Consider the following 12169-nt stretch of genomic DNA (forward strand, 5'->3'; position numbering starts at 1 on the left):
CGTGCTCTTTCCACTGAGCACACTGCTTCTCAGATAATGATGGCATTTGTTAAGCATTTACTATGTGCAAAGCACTGTTTTAAGCACTGGGGAGGATACACGGTGATGAGGGTGTCCCATGTGGGGCTCACAGTCTTAATCCCCATTTTACAGAGGAGGTAACTGAGGCACAGAGAAGTTAAGTGACTTGCCCAAAGTCATATAGCTGACAAGTGGTGGAGCCGGGATTTAAACCCATGACCTCTGACTCCCAAGCCCGTGCTCTTTCCACTGAGCCAAATGCAGCTTGGCTGAGTGAGGGAGCACATAAGGAGAATAGACAGCAAGACAGAAAAGCAGGTGTTGCTCTATGGTGAGCTCAGACTGGGCACTTGCAACCCCTGAGGGCATATTTACACTTATCTACATAGTGGAGCCCTGAACCTCCTGGCTCTGCCATTTGTCTGCTGTGTGACCTTGGACAAGTCACTTCACTTCTCTAGGCCTCAGTTACCTCATCGGTAAAATGGGGATTAAGATTATGAGCCCCATGTGGGACAGGGACTTTATCCAATACAATTTGCTTGTATCCACCCCAGTTCTTAGTACAGTGCCTGGCATGGAGTAAGTGCTTAACAAATATCATCATCATTATTATGGCAAATAATTCGGCAAGGAAAGACTATCTTTATGGCCACACAACATGGGTTTGGATGGTCAGTCACATCCATCTTTGCAATCACCTCCACAACCGCTCTTCAACCACTCACTCTCCACTTGTTCCTTCCCCTCTACATTCAAACATGCCCATGTCTCTCCCATCCTAAAAAAACCTCTCGACCCCAATGCCCCTTCTAGTTATTGCCCTATTTCCCTCCTACCCTTCCTTTCCAAACTCCTAGAACCAGTCGTCGACACTCGCTGCCTCAAATTCCTTAACTCCAACTCTCTCCTAGACCCCCTCCAATCTGGCTTCTGCCCCTTACACTCCACCGAAACTGCCCTCTCAAAGGTCACCAATGACCTCCTTCTTGACAAATCCAATGGCTCCAACTCTATCCTAATCCTCGACCTCTCAGCTGCCTTCGACACTGTGGACCATCCCCTTCTCCTCAACATGCTATCCAACCTGGGTTTCACAGACTCTGTCCTCTCCTGGTTCTCCTCATCTCTCTTGCCGTTCATTCTGGGATTCTCCTCCCCCTCCCATCCCCTTACTGTAGGGGTTCCTCAAGGGTCAGTTCTTGGTCCCCTTCTGTTCTCCATCTATGCTCACTCCCTTGGTGAACGCATTCATTCTCACTGCTTCAACTATCATCTCTACGCTGATGACACCCAAATATACATCTCCACCCCTTTTCTCTCTCCCTCCCTCCGGGCTCGTATCTCCTCCTGCCTTCAGGACATCTCCATCTGGATGTCCGCCCACCATCTAAAACTCAACATGCCCAAGACTGAGCTCCTCATCTTCCCTCCCAAACCCTGTCCTCTCCCTGACTTTCCCATCACTGTTGACGGCACTACCATCCTTCCCATCTCACAAGCCTGCAACCTTGGTGTCATCCTTGACTCCGCTCTCTCATTCACCCCACACATCCAATCCGTCATCAAAACCTGCTGGTCTCACCTCCACAACATCGCCAAGATCCACCCTTTCCTCTCCATCCAAACCGCTACCTTGCTGGTTCAATCTCTCATCCTATCCCGACTGGATTACTGCATCAGCCTCCTTTCTGATCTCCCATCCTCCTGACTCTCCCCGCTTCAGTCTATACTTCACTCTGCTGCCCGGATTATCTTTATACAGAAACGCATGGGGTATGTCACTCCCCTCCTCAAAAATCTCCAGTGGCTGCCTACGAACCTACGAATCAAGCAAAAACTCCTCACTTTCAGCTTCAAAGCTCTCCATCACCTCACCCCTTCCTACCTCACCTCCCTTCTCTCCTACAGCCCAGCCCGCACACTCCACTCCACTCCTCCTCACTGTGCCTCATTCTCACCTGTCCCGCCATCGAACCCTGGCCCATGTTCTACCTCTGGCCTGGAATGCCCTCCCTCCACACATCTGCCAAACTAGCTCTCTTCTTCCCTTCAAAGCCCTACTGAGAGCTCACCTCCTCCAGGAGGCCTTCCCACACTGAGCCCCCACCTTTTTCCTCTCCTCCTCCCCTCCCCATCAGCCCCACTCCCTTTCTCTGCCCTACTCCCTTCCCCTTCCCACAGCACTTGTGTATATTTGTACATATTTATTACTCTATTTTATTAATGATGTGTATAGCTATAGTTCTATTTATTCTGATGGTACTGACACCTGTGTACTTGCTTTGTGTTATTGTCTGTCTTCCCCTTCTAGACTGTGAGCCCGCTGTTGGTTAGGGACCGTCTCTAAATGTTGCTGATTTGTACTTCTCAAACGCTTACTACAGTGCTCTGCACACAGTAATTGCTCAATAAATACGATTGAATGAATAATCAGACACAGTATCTGACCCACATTGGGCTCCCAGTCTATGTAGGAGGGAGAACAGACATTGAAATCCCCTCTTTACAGATGAGAAAACTGAGGCCCGAAGGGAAGTGACCTGCCTAAGGTCACAACACACGCCAGTGGCGAACCGGGATTAGAATTTAGGTCCTCTGACACCCACGCCCATGCTCTTTCCACTAGACCACACTGCTTTCTTCCTGTTGCAGTGTGTCCATGCTGCTTCAGCCTCCTCAGCAGCATCAGGGGCATCCTCGCCCACATAATGCCCACGTACATCCAGGGAAGGGCATCTCCAGCACTTGCCCAGACTGCCTCTTCCTTGCCATTACCCTTCCACTCCTCTCCCAGGCATTCACAGCAGCTCTCCTTTGGTGGTTCTTTTTTTTCTTTGTTTTGTTTTGTTTGCTAAGCACTTAATATGTGCCCGGCACTGTACTAAGCACAGGGACAGATATAAGATAATTGGTTGGACACAGTCAGTGTCCTACTTGGGGCTCACAGTCTTAAAACCTACTTTACAGATGAGGTAACTGAGGCAAAGAGAAGTTCACTGACTTGCCCAAGGTCACACAGCTGACAAGTGGCAGAGCTGGGATTAGAACCCAGGTCCTTCTGACTCCCAGGCAAGGGCTCTATCCACTAGATCACACCGCTCTTCCTTTCATGAAACTTGGCTCCTAAGGCTATTTACCCTCAGGGAACAGAAAAGAGCAGAAAGCAAACAAGTGGCTTCTCAAACTGTTAGATTCTTATCAGTGTGTGTGAGGGTTACTGATAAGGCCAACTATGGCCCTGTCTCTTTCACCATGAGTGACAATTACGGAGCTCTTCAAAGACAGCTCAAATGTCACCTTTGTTACACACAGAGCCTGGAACCATATAATAATGATGGCATTTGTTAAGCCCTTACTATGTGCTAAGCACTGTTCTAAGCGCTGAGCACCACATCAACTTCTACATCTTTGGGTGGTGATCTTTTCAAACTATTCTGCAAGAGTGACCTCAACTTCTAAATGCCAAGCAGGCTTGATTCTACTGCTGCCTCCCATCTGTCCCTACCTATCACCTTGTTTGAGGTTTTACTTCATTGGGTCTCTAAAGCATTTCTTCAACCTACCCTACCGGCTATTTCCTCATTTCAGCTCGAGAATAATAGGGTTTTTTTGTTTTGGAAGTCCACCTTCCTCATTCACTGAAGCTGTCAGACGACAAGCATTGTTTTATTGCGGGTAGACAAACTACATTCCCAGGCCTCACTGCTCATGATCCTATCAGGCACTTGATGTTCTCTCTGGCCCTCAGCATTGCTAGAACTGCTCTAGAAGTCAGATTTGCTGTAGGTCCATCTCTTGGGTGTGGTATCAGCAGCTAATCTCGTGGGCCATATCTGCGTATTCTTGGAACCAAATGTGGTTCGTCAGCATAAAGGCCAGTCACCACCGCAGACAGCAAGAGGGCCATGCCATTAGCTTCACCCCAACTGCTTTTGAGACAGGAAGCAATGGCCCTCCCCAACTTTTCAAACCAAAAAGAGCTGAGATGAAGCCAAGATAATAATAACTGTTATAACAGCAGTACTGCATTAAGCTCTTAATATGTGGCAGGCACTGTGCTAAACTCTGGGGTAGATACAATGCAATCGGATAGGACACTGTCCCTACCCGACATGTGGCTCATAGTCTAAGAGAGAAAGAGCAGGTATTTAATCCCCATTTTACAGATTAGGAAACTGCAGTACACAGATATTCCACGACTTTCCTCAAGTTACAGAGCAGGCAGGTGGCAGAATGGGGAATGGAATCCAGACCTCCTGACTTCCAGTCCTGGGTTCTTTTCACTAGGAAATGCTGCTGCTAGTAGAGCCACTTGCTTTCTGCCGACAGGATACACCTCCAACCCAGCCCAAGGACAAGTGGGGTTCCCTCTGTCCTCACCAAATGGCAGGACAAGATGGAGCTGCTATGGCCCCCATCCTCTAGGCTCTGCCTGCCCTCTGGATCCACCAGCAAGCAGCAGTGCCACCAAAGCAGGCCAATCAAGTAGGGCAGGAAAGGGTCCTCCTACCCATCAGGGATGCTGGGGCAGAGGGCAAGAGCAGCCACCGTGCTGGACCTGGACGGTACTGATAGCAGCAGAGCAGGCTGGGCAGAGAGGTGTTGGGGTAGGGGTGTGTTCAGCCTCTGTGTCAGGTGCCATGAGCACTTATCTCAGTCCCCACTTGGTCCTGGAGAAGAGGAAGATTCACCCTCCTGAGTGCCAGGTATGGAGCAGCAGTGGCAATTTAGGAGGAGGAGGAGAAGGGGAGTAAGTTATTGAAGCAACAAGCATAGTGCAATTCTGGCCCCCACCTTTCGCAGATGAAAATAACCAGGAATAGGTCTATTGCAGCTCTCTCTTTCCCTCTCTCTTCCTTTCTCATCCTCTCCCCTCTCTCCCCTTTCCTTTCCCCTTCTCTCTCTCCCTCCTCATCCTTCCTTCCCTTTATTTTTCTCCTCTCCCTCTTTTCTCTCTTTCCCCATTCTTGTTTTCTCCCTTCTCTCTTTAGGCCCATTACAGTCTTCCTATTATTACTGTTTGATTACACTTCTGTCATTTTTAAATGGAATTTGTTTAAATGTATTTAAATTGTATGACTAGCTCTTAATGGTATATTTCATTCATTCAATCATATTAATTGAGCACTTACTGTGTGCAGAGCATGGTACTAAGCATTTGGAAAGTACAATTCGGCAGCATATAGAGACAGTCCCTACCCAACAACGGGCTCACAGTCTAGAAGGGTGAGACAGAGAGCAAAATAAAACTAGTAGATAGGTGTCAATACCATCAAAATAAATAAAATTGTAGATATATACACATCATTAATAAAATACATAGACTAATAAATATGTACAGATATACACAAGTGCTGTGGGGAGGGGAAGAGGCTAGGGACGATAGGGAGGGGAGGAGGAGGAGAGGATAAGGGGGGTGCTCAGTCTTGGAAGGCCTCCTGGAGGAGACCAGCTCTCAATAAGGTTTTGAAAAGAGGAAGAGAGCTAGTTTAGCGGATTTGAGGAGGGAGGGCATTCCAGGCCAGAGGTAGGACGTGGACCAGGGGTCGATGGCGGTACAGGCAAGAACAAGGTACAGTGAGGAGGTTAGCAGCAGAGCAGTGGGGGTGTGCTGTAGAAGGAGATGAGGTAGGAGGGGACAAGGTGATGCAGGGCTTTGAAGCCAATAGTGAGCCAATATTTGTTAAGCGCTTACAATATATCAGGTACTATACTGAGGGGTGAGGTAGATACAAGATCAACCGGTTGTAGTTCATGTCCCCCATGGGGCTCACCTTCTTTATCCCTATTTTACAGATGAGGTAACTAACTGAGGCCCACAGAAATTAAGTGACTTGCCCAGGGTCACACAGCAGACAAGTGGCAGAGTCAGAATTAGAATCCAGATCCCTGTGCACCAGGATTTTTGCACACCAACTGCTCAAAGGTTTCATATTGTTTGGTTATTCTGAACAAATAGGTTGCCAATGCCTGTTCTACTGTAAGAAACATTTGATTCACCCATATTCATAGTCACTCACATATCCACACCAACGTAGGTGACACAAATAAATGCTCTCTGCAGTCAGTGTCCAAAGTAGCGGTCAGTCAATCAATTGTACTTACTGAGCGCTTACGGTGCGCTGAGCACTGTACTAAGTGCTTGGGAGAGTAGCATGGCATAGTGGATAGATCACGAGCCTGAGAGTCGGAAGGTAATGGGTTCTAATCCTGGCTCCGCCACTTGTCTGCTGTGTGACCTTGGGCAAATCACTTCACTTCTCTGTGCCTCAGTTATCTCATTTGTAAAATGGGGATCGAGACTGTGGGCCCCACATGGGACAGGGGCTGTGTCCAAACCGATTTGCTTGTATCTACCCCAGCACTTAGTACAGTGCCTAGTACACAGTAAATGCTTAACACAAACCATAAGAATAATAACAATTGTTATTATTATTGCAATATAACAGAGTTGGTAAACACATTCTCTGCCCACAACAAGCTCACAGTCTAGATATGTTGCCAACTTGTACTTCCCAAGCGCTTAGTACAGTGCTCTGCACAAAGTGCTCAATAAATACGATTGATTGATTGATTGATTGACTGAAGGGATAAACTACCTTGGCCCAAGTGTCTACCCTCCTTCTCCAGATGTCACAAACAATAAGGCTGCTGAGGTGGTTGAAGGGACAAGCATGGGTAGGTGGGCAAGAAAAAAGAGTCCCTCTAGTTTGGAAACTCCTTATGGGCAGGGAACATGTCTACCATGGCTCAGTGGAAAGAGCATGGTCTTTGGAGTCAGAGGTCATGGGTTCAAATCCCGGCTCCACCCCTTATCAGCTGTGTAACTTTGGGCAAGTCACTTCACTTCTCTGTGCCTCAGTTACCTCATCTGTAAAAATGGGGATTAAGACTGTGAGCCCCACGTGGGACAACCTGATCACCTTGTAAACTCCCCAGCGCTTAGAACAGTGCTTTGCACATAGTAAGCGGTTAATAAATGCCATCATTATTATTATTATTATTATTACTCTCCCAAGGACTTAGTACAGTGCTCTGCTCACATTAAGTGCTCAATAAATGCAACTGATTGATTGATTGAGTGATCCTGATCTTTGGTTCCTCTGCCACTAGAGATGGGGTTGCCACAGTCACAGGATAGTCATTTTCATCAAAAACATTAATGATATGTATTGAGCTCTGGTGAGTACAGAGAACTGCAGTGTGACTGAAAGGATAAATGTGGGAACCACAGTGTCAATCATATTGCCCACCCTTTTTCAGCACATGAAACAGTAGCACTTGGGGAATTCTCCTGCTGCTGTCCGTTCATTTATTCATTAAGTCATATTTATTGATTGCTTACTGTGTGCAGATCACTGTACTAAGCACATGGGAAAATACAATACAACAATAAACAGTGACATTCCCAATTCTCCTCACATGCCCCCCCCCCAAACACTGTGGTATTGTGATGAACATAGCTTTAACACTTTGAAGTCACTTTTAGACTGTGAGCCCACTGTTGGGTAGGGACTGTCTCTATATGTTGCCAACTTGTACTTCCCAAGCGCTTAGTACAGTGCTCTGCACACAGTAAGCACTCAATAAATATGACTGATTGATTGATTGATTGAAAGTGACTTCATTCTAGGATTTAGTTGTGTGTGACGTTGTCTTGCCATTTGATATGGAGCCTAGTCCACAAATGACACTGATGGAATTGTACGAGCAGTCGGATGTGACATCTGTGGTGAGCCCAGGCCACACAGCACTAGAGAAGGTTGACAACACACAGCTTTGTAGACCTTTAGTTGGAACTTGAACCCAATACCTTTCACTGAAACATTCTCTTCGAACAATCTCTCAAAGAATAATAATAACAATAATAATGATGGTATTTGTTAAGTGTTTACTAATACGATTGATGATGTACCAAGCACTGTTCTAAGCATTAGGGTAGATACACGGTAATCAAGTTGTCCCAAGTGGGGCTCACAGTCTTATTCCCCATTTTACAGATGAGGTAACTAAGGCACAGAGAAGTTAAGTGATTTGCCCAAACTCACAGCTGATAAGTGGCGGAGGTGGGATTAGAACCCTTGACCTCTGACTCCCAAACCCATGCTCTTTCCACTAAGCCACTCTGGATGTGCTGACCTTTTTGATAAAATTTTCTACATCCTTGTCTAGCATGTGTCATTGTCCACTGTGTTGTCCGAGAAACAGAACTAATTGACGGCATTTACAATACAGATCTTTGGGTCTGTCCATGACTTCCTGTTTCATGATTATATTATTACCTCATTACCTCACATATTAATACTTTTACTTCCTTTCTATTCTTGGCACACAGTCTCCCTATACATTATTATTATTGTGTTTTTAAGGACTTACTATGTGTTAAGCACTGTTTTAAGCATTGGGGTAGATACATGTCAGGTTGAACAGTCCCTTTCTCACATGGGGCTTGCAGTCTAAATAATATATATTTATCATATCACATATATGTACATATATATATTATGCATACCTATGCAAAGATGCTCAGTATGATGATTGATAATAATAATAATGGCATTTATTAAGCACTTACTATGTGCCAAGCACTTTTCTAAGCGCTGGGGAGGTTTCAAGGTGATCAGGTTGTCCCACGGGGGGCTTACAGTCTTCATCCCCATTTTACAGATGAGATAACTGAGGCACAGAGAAGTTAAGTGACTTGCCCAAAGTCATACAGCTGACAATTGGCAGAGCCCGGATTTGAACCCATGACTTCTGACTCCAAATCCCGTGCTCTTTCCACTGAGCCATGCTGATTCTCATTGACGACAATGATCATTTTCATGAGACTTATCGTCAGCCCATAACGCCTAGCTGATTCAACACAATGGTTTGCAATCCTTTGAATTTTTCCTTCAGGGCAGTTATCTTCACAAAGCAATTCTTGCAGGACTGTCTCTACACTTCGAATAATACTCAAAGCCAGCTGATTTGGAAGCATTTGCCTTATCATATCTCTTTTTTTAAAAAATCTTCCAAGTTGGCTGTGTAAATTGAACTGGATTGGGCCCTTTAAACATCCCCACTTTCCTCCAGTGTGGTGATAGGGGATTTAATGGACAAGGTCCCCTCTGCTCTGACCCAACCATCCACACGCCATCATGAAGTAGTTCAGGATCTTCGTGATCTTCGTGAACTTTAAAGGTCGGACAAAATAACCAGGCCATTCCCAGAGTACAAATCTACTGATGGTGTCCATGTTTTTGTAACATTATTATGCATACCTTAGAGAGATTTAGTGCTGGTTCCTACATTTTTCCTCTATCAGACAGGCAGCAAAGATCCCATCCACTGATTTGCAGCCACACTCTGATTCTGGGAGCCGCCCTTAATATTCAACCTGTAATTTCTGCCAGCTCATAGTATTTCATGAACCCACCCCATCCAGCTCCGATCAGTTTTTTAGCAGGCTACTCTCTTAGCTTTCTTATTGGTCTCCCTACATCAAACATCTCTCCTCTCCAGTTTACCTCACAAACAGCTGCACACAAATTTGTGTAAAAAATCTGATCAGAAAACAACACCCTTCTCCTAAGAGATCTGCGGTGACCATTACCCATATCTCTAACGATAAAAATCAATGAATCAGTCATATTTATTGAGTACTTACTGTGTGCAGAGCACTGTTCTAAGTCATGGGAGAGTACAGTATAACAGAGTTGGTAGACACATTCCCTGCTCACAACAAGCTTACAGCCCAGATGGGGAGAAAGATGTTACTGTAAAAGAATAAATTATGGCTATGTATGTAAGTTCTGTGGGTTGAGGGAGGGGTGAATGAAGATGGTAAATTCAAGTGTCAGGGTGACACATAAGGGAGTTGGAGAAGAGGAAATTAGGGCTTACTCAAAGAAGGCCTCTTGAGGAGATGCGCCTTCGATAAGGTTTTGAAAGTGGGAAGAGTGTAGAGGAAGGGCATTCCAAGTCAGAGGCGGAACGTGGGCGAGAGGTCAGTGGCTAGACAGACAAGACAGACGAGACAAGACAGACGAGAGAGTAGGTTGGCTTTAAAGGAGCAAACTGTGTGGGTTGGATTGTAGTAAGGACAGTAGCAAGGTAAGATAGCTGGTGGCATGGTGATTGAGTGCTTTAAAGCTGATGGTAAGGAGTTTCTGTTTGATGCAGTGGTGGGTGGGCAACCACTGGAGGTTCTTGAGGAGTGGGGGAACATGGCCCTAACATTTTTGTAGAAAAATAATCTAAACAGCAAAGTATGGACTGGAGTCGGGAAAGACAGTAGGCAGGAAGGTCACCAAGGAGACTGATACAGTAATCAAGGCAGGATAGGATAAGCACATGGTAGCAGTTTGGATGGTAAGGAAAGGGCAGATTTTACTGAAGTTGTGAAGGCTGAACTAACAGGATTTGGTGACCGATAGAATATTTGGGTTGAGTGAGAAAGATGAGTTGAGGCTTATGCCAAGGTGACCTCTGAGACAGGAAGGATGGTGGTGCTGGCTACTGTGGTAAGAGCATCATGGGGAGGAAAGGGAAGTCATAAGGAGTTTTTCTTTGGATATTTTAGGTTTAAGGTGTTGGTGGGCCACCCAAGTAGAGATGTTCTGAAGGCTGGAGGATATGCAAGACTGCAGGGAAGGAGAGAGATCAGAACTGGAGATGTATATTCCCTAATAAACTTGGGAATCTTCTGCATAGAGATGGTAGTTGAAGCAAAGGAAGCAAATGTGTGTCCAAGGGAGTGGGTGTAGATGGAGAATAGAAGGGGACCCAGAATTGAACCTGGAGGGATACCCACAGTTAGGGGGTGGGAGGCAGAGGAGAAGCCTGTGAAAAAGACTGAGAATGAGTGGCCAGAGAGATAGGAGGAGAACCAGGAGATGACAGTGTCACTGAAGTCAACATTGGATCATGTTTCCAGGAGAAGGGGGTGGTTGACAGTGTCGAGGCAGCTGAGATGTCAAGGAGGATTAGGATGGAGTACAGGACACTGGATTTTGCAAGAAGATCATTTGTGACCTTAGAGAGGACAGTTTCTGTGGAATGAAGAGGACAAAAGATCCCCCTTATTTTGGAGGGGATCAAATGAGAATAAGAGCACAAATTCCTAACCGCTGGCTTCAAAGTTTTCTTTTACTGAATTTCCTCTTACCTATCCATTCTCTCCAACTTCAAAAAATCCTCCTAAAATCACACCTCTCCATGAGGCCTTCCTGACTATGCCCTTATTTCCCCCATCTGTCCTCTCCTCTGCATCAACTATGCACTTAGCTGTGATCTCCTTAAGCACTTTGATACCCACTCCAATCTCACAATACTTATGTACGTACCCTTAGTCATTCAATCATATTTACTGAGTACTTACTGTACACAGAGCACCGTACTAAGCACTTTGAAAGTACAATTCAGCAACAGAGACAATCCCTGCCCACAACAGACTCACAGTCTAGAAGGGATCAAAACAAGTAAACAGGCATCAATAGCATCAATATAAAGAAATGGGATTATAGATCTATACACATCTTCAATATAAATAAATAGAATTATAAATATGTACATATATACATCATACTCATTCCCCTAACTGTAATTTATTCTGTCTGTCTGTCTCCCCCTAAGGACTGTAAACTCTCCTGAGCAAGAATCACATCTACCGATTCTATCATACTTTCCGAAGTTCTTAATAGAGTGCCCTGTACACAGTTAGTACTCAATAAATACCACTGATTCACTAAACCCTAGATCACACTCCTCACCCCACCCAAACAAACCTTCTAAATTTACCCTGTTCGTACTTCCTTCTCCCATCTCTGACACCTGCTCACGGAACTTCTCTTACACAGATCGGAGTCATTGCTCCAGTCATGATTGAGAAGCCATGGCACTTCAAACAAACAGTAAATGTAAATACGCCTATGATAAATTCCTGTGACATAGATATTTGTAATAATTGCTGATGGATTTGCCTGGAGCTAAAGCCATTTGCAAAAACCACAAGGGACCATATATTTTAAGACATTCAATTATAGAGTGGGTGGGGATGGGGTGGAGTGGTGTGTGCGTGCGTGCGGGGGTGTGTGTGTGCATCCGTGCATGAGTGCGTGCATGCGTGTGAGTCTCTAGGGGATTTAGGGACCTGGTCCAG

General features: G+C 45.5%; 1 protein-coding gene across 4 annotated transcripts in view; it reads right to left on the minus strand.

The window, feature by feature from the left end:
• Window positions 1-12169, minus strand: part of LPIN1 (lipin 1) — a 140168-nt gene that overhangs the window by 82661 nt on the left and 45338 nt on the right. The gene's annotated exons all lie outside the window — the stretch shown is intronic.

This window comes from Tachyglossus aculeatus, chromosome 1, assembly GCF_015852505.1.
Source record: "Tachyglossus aculeatus isolate mTacAcu1 chromosome 1, mTacAcu1.pri, whole genome shotgun sequence".
Classification (NCBI taxonomy): Eukaryota; Metazoa; Chordata; class Mammalia; order Monotremata; family Tachyglossidae; genus Tachyglossus; species Tachyglossus aculeatus.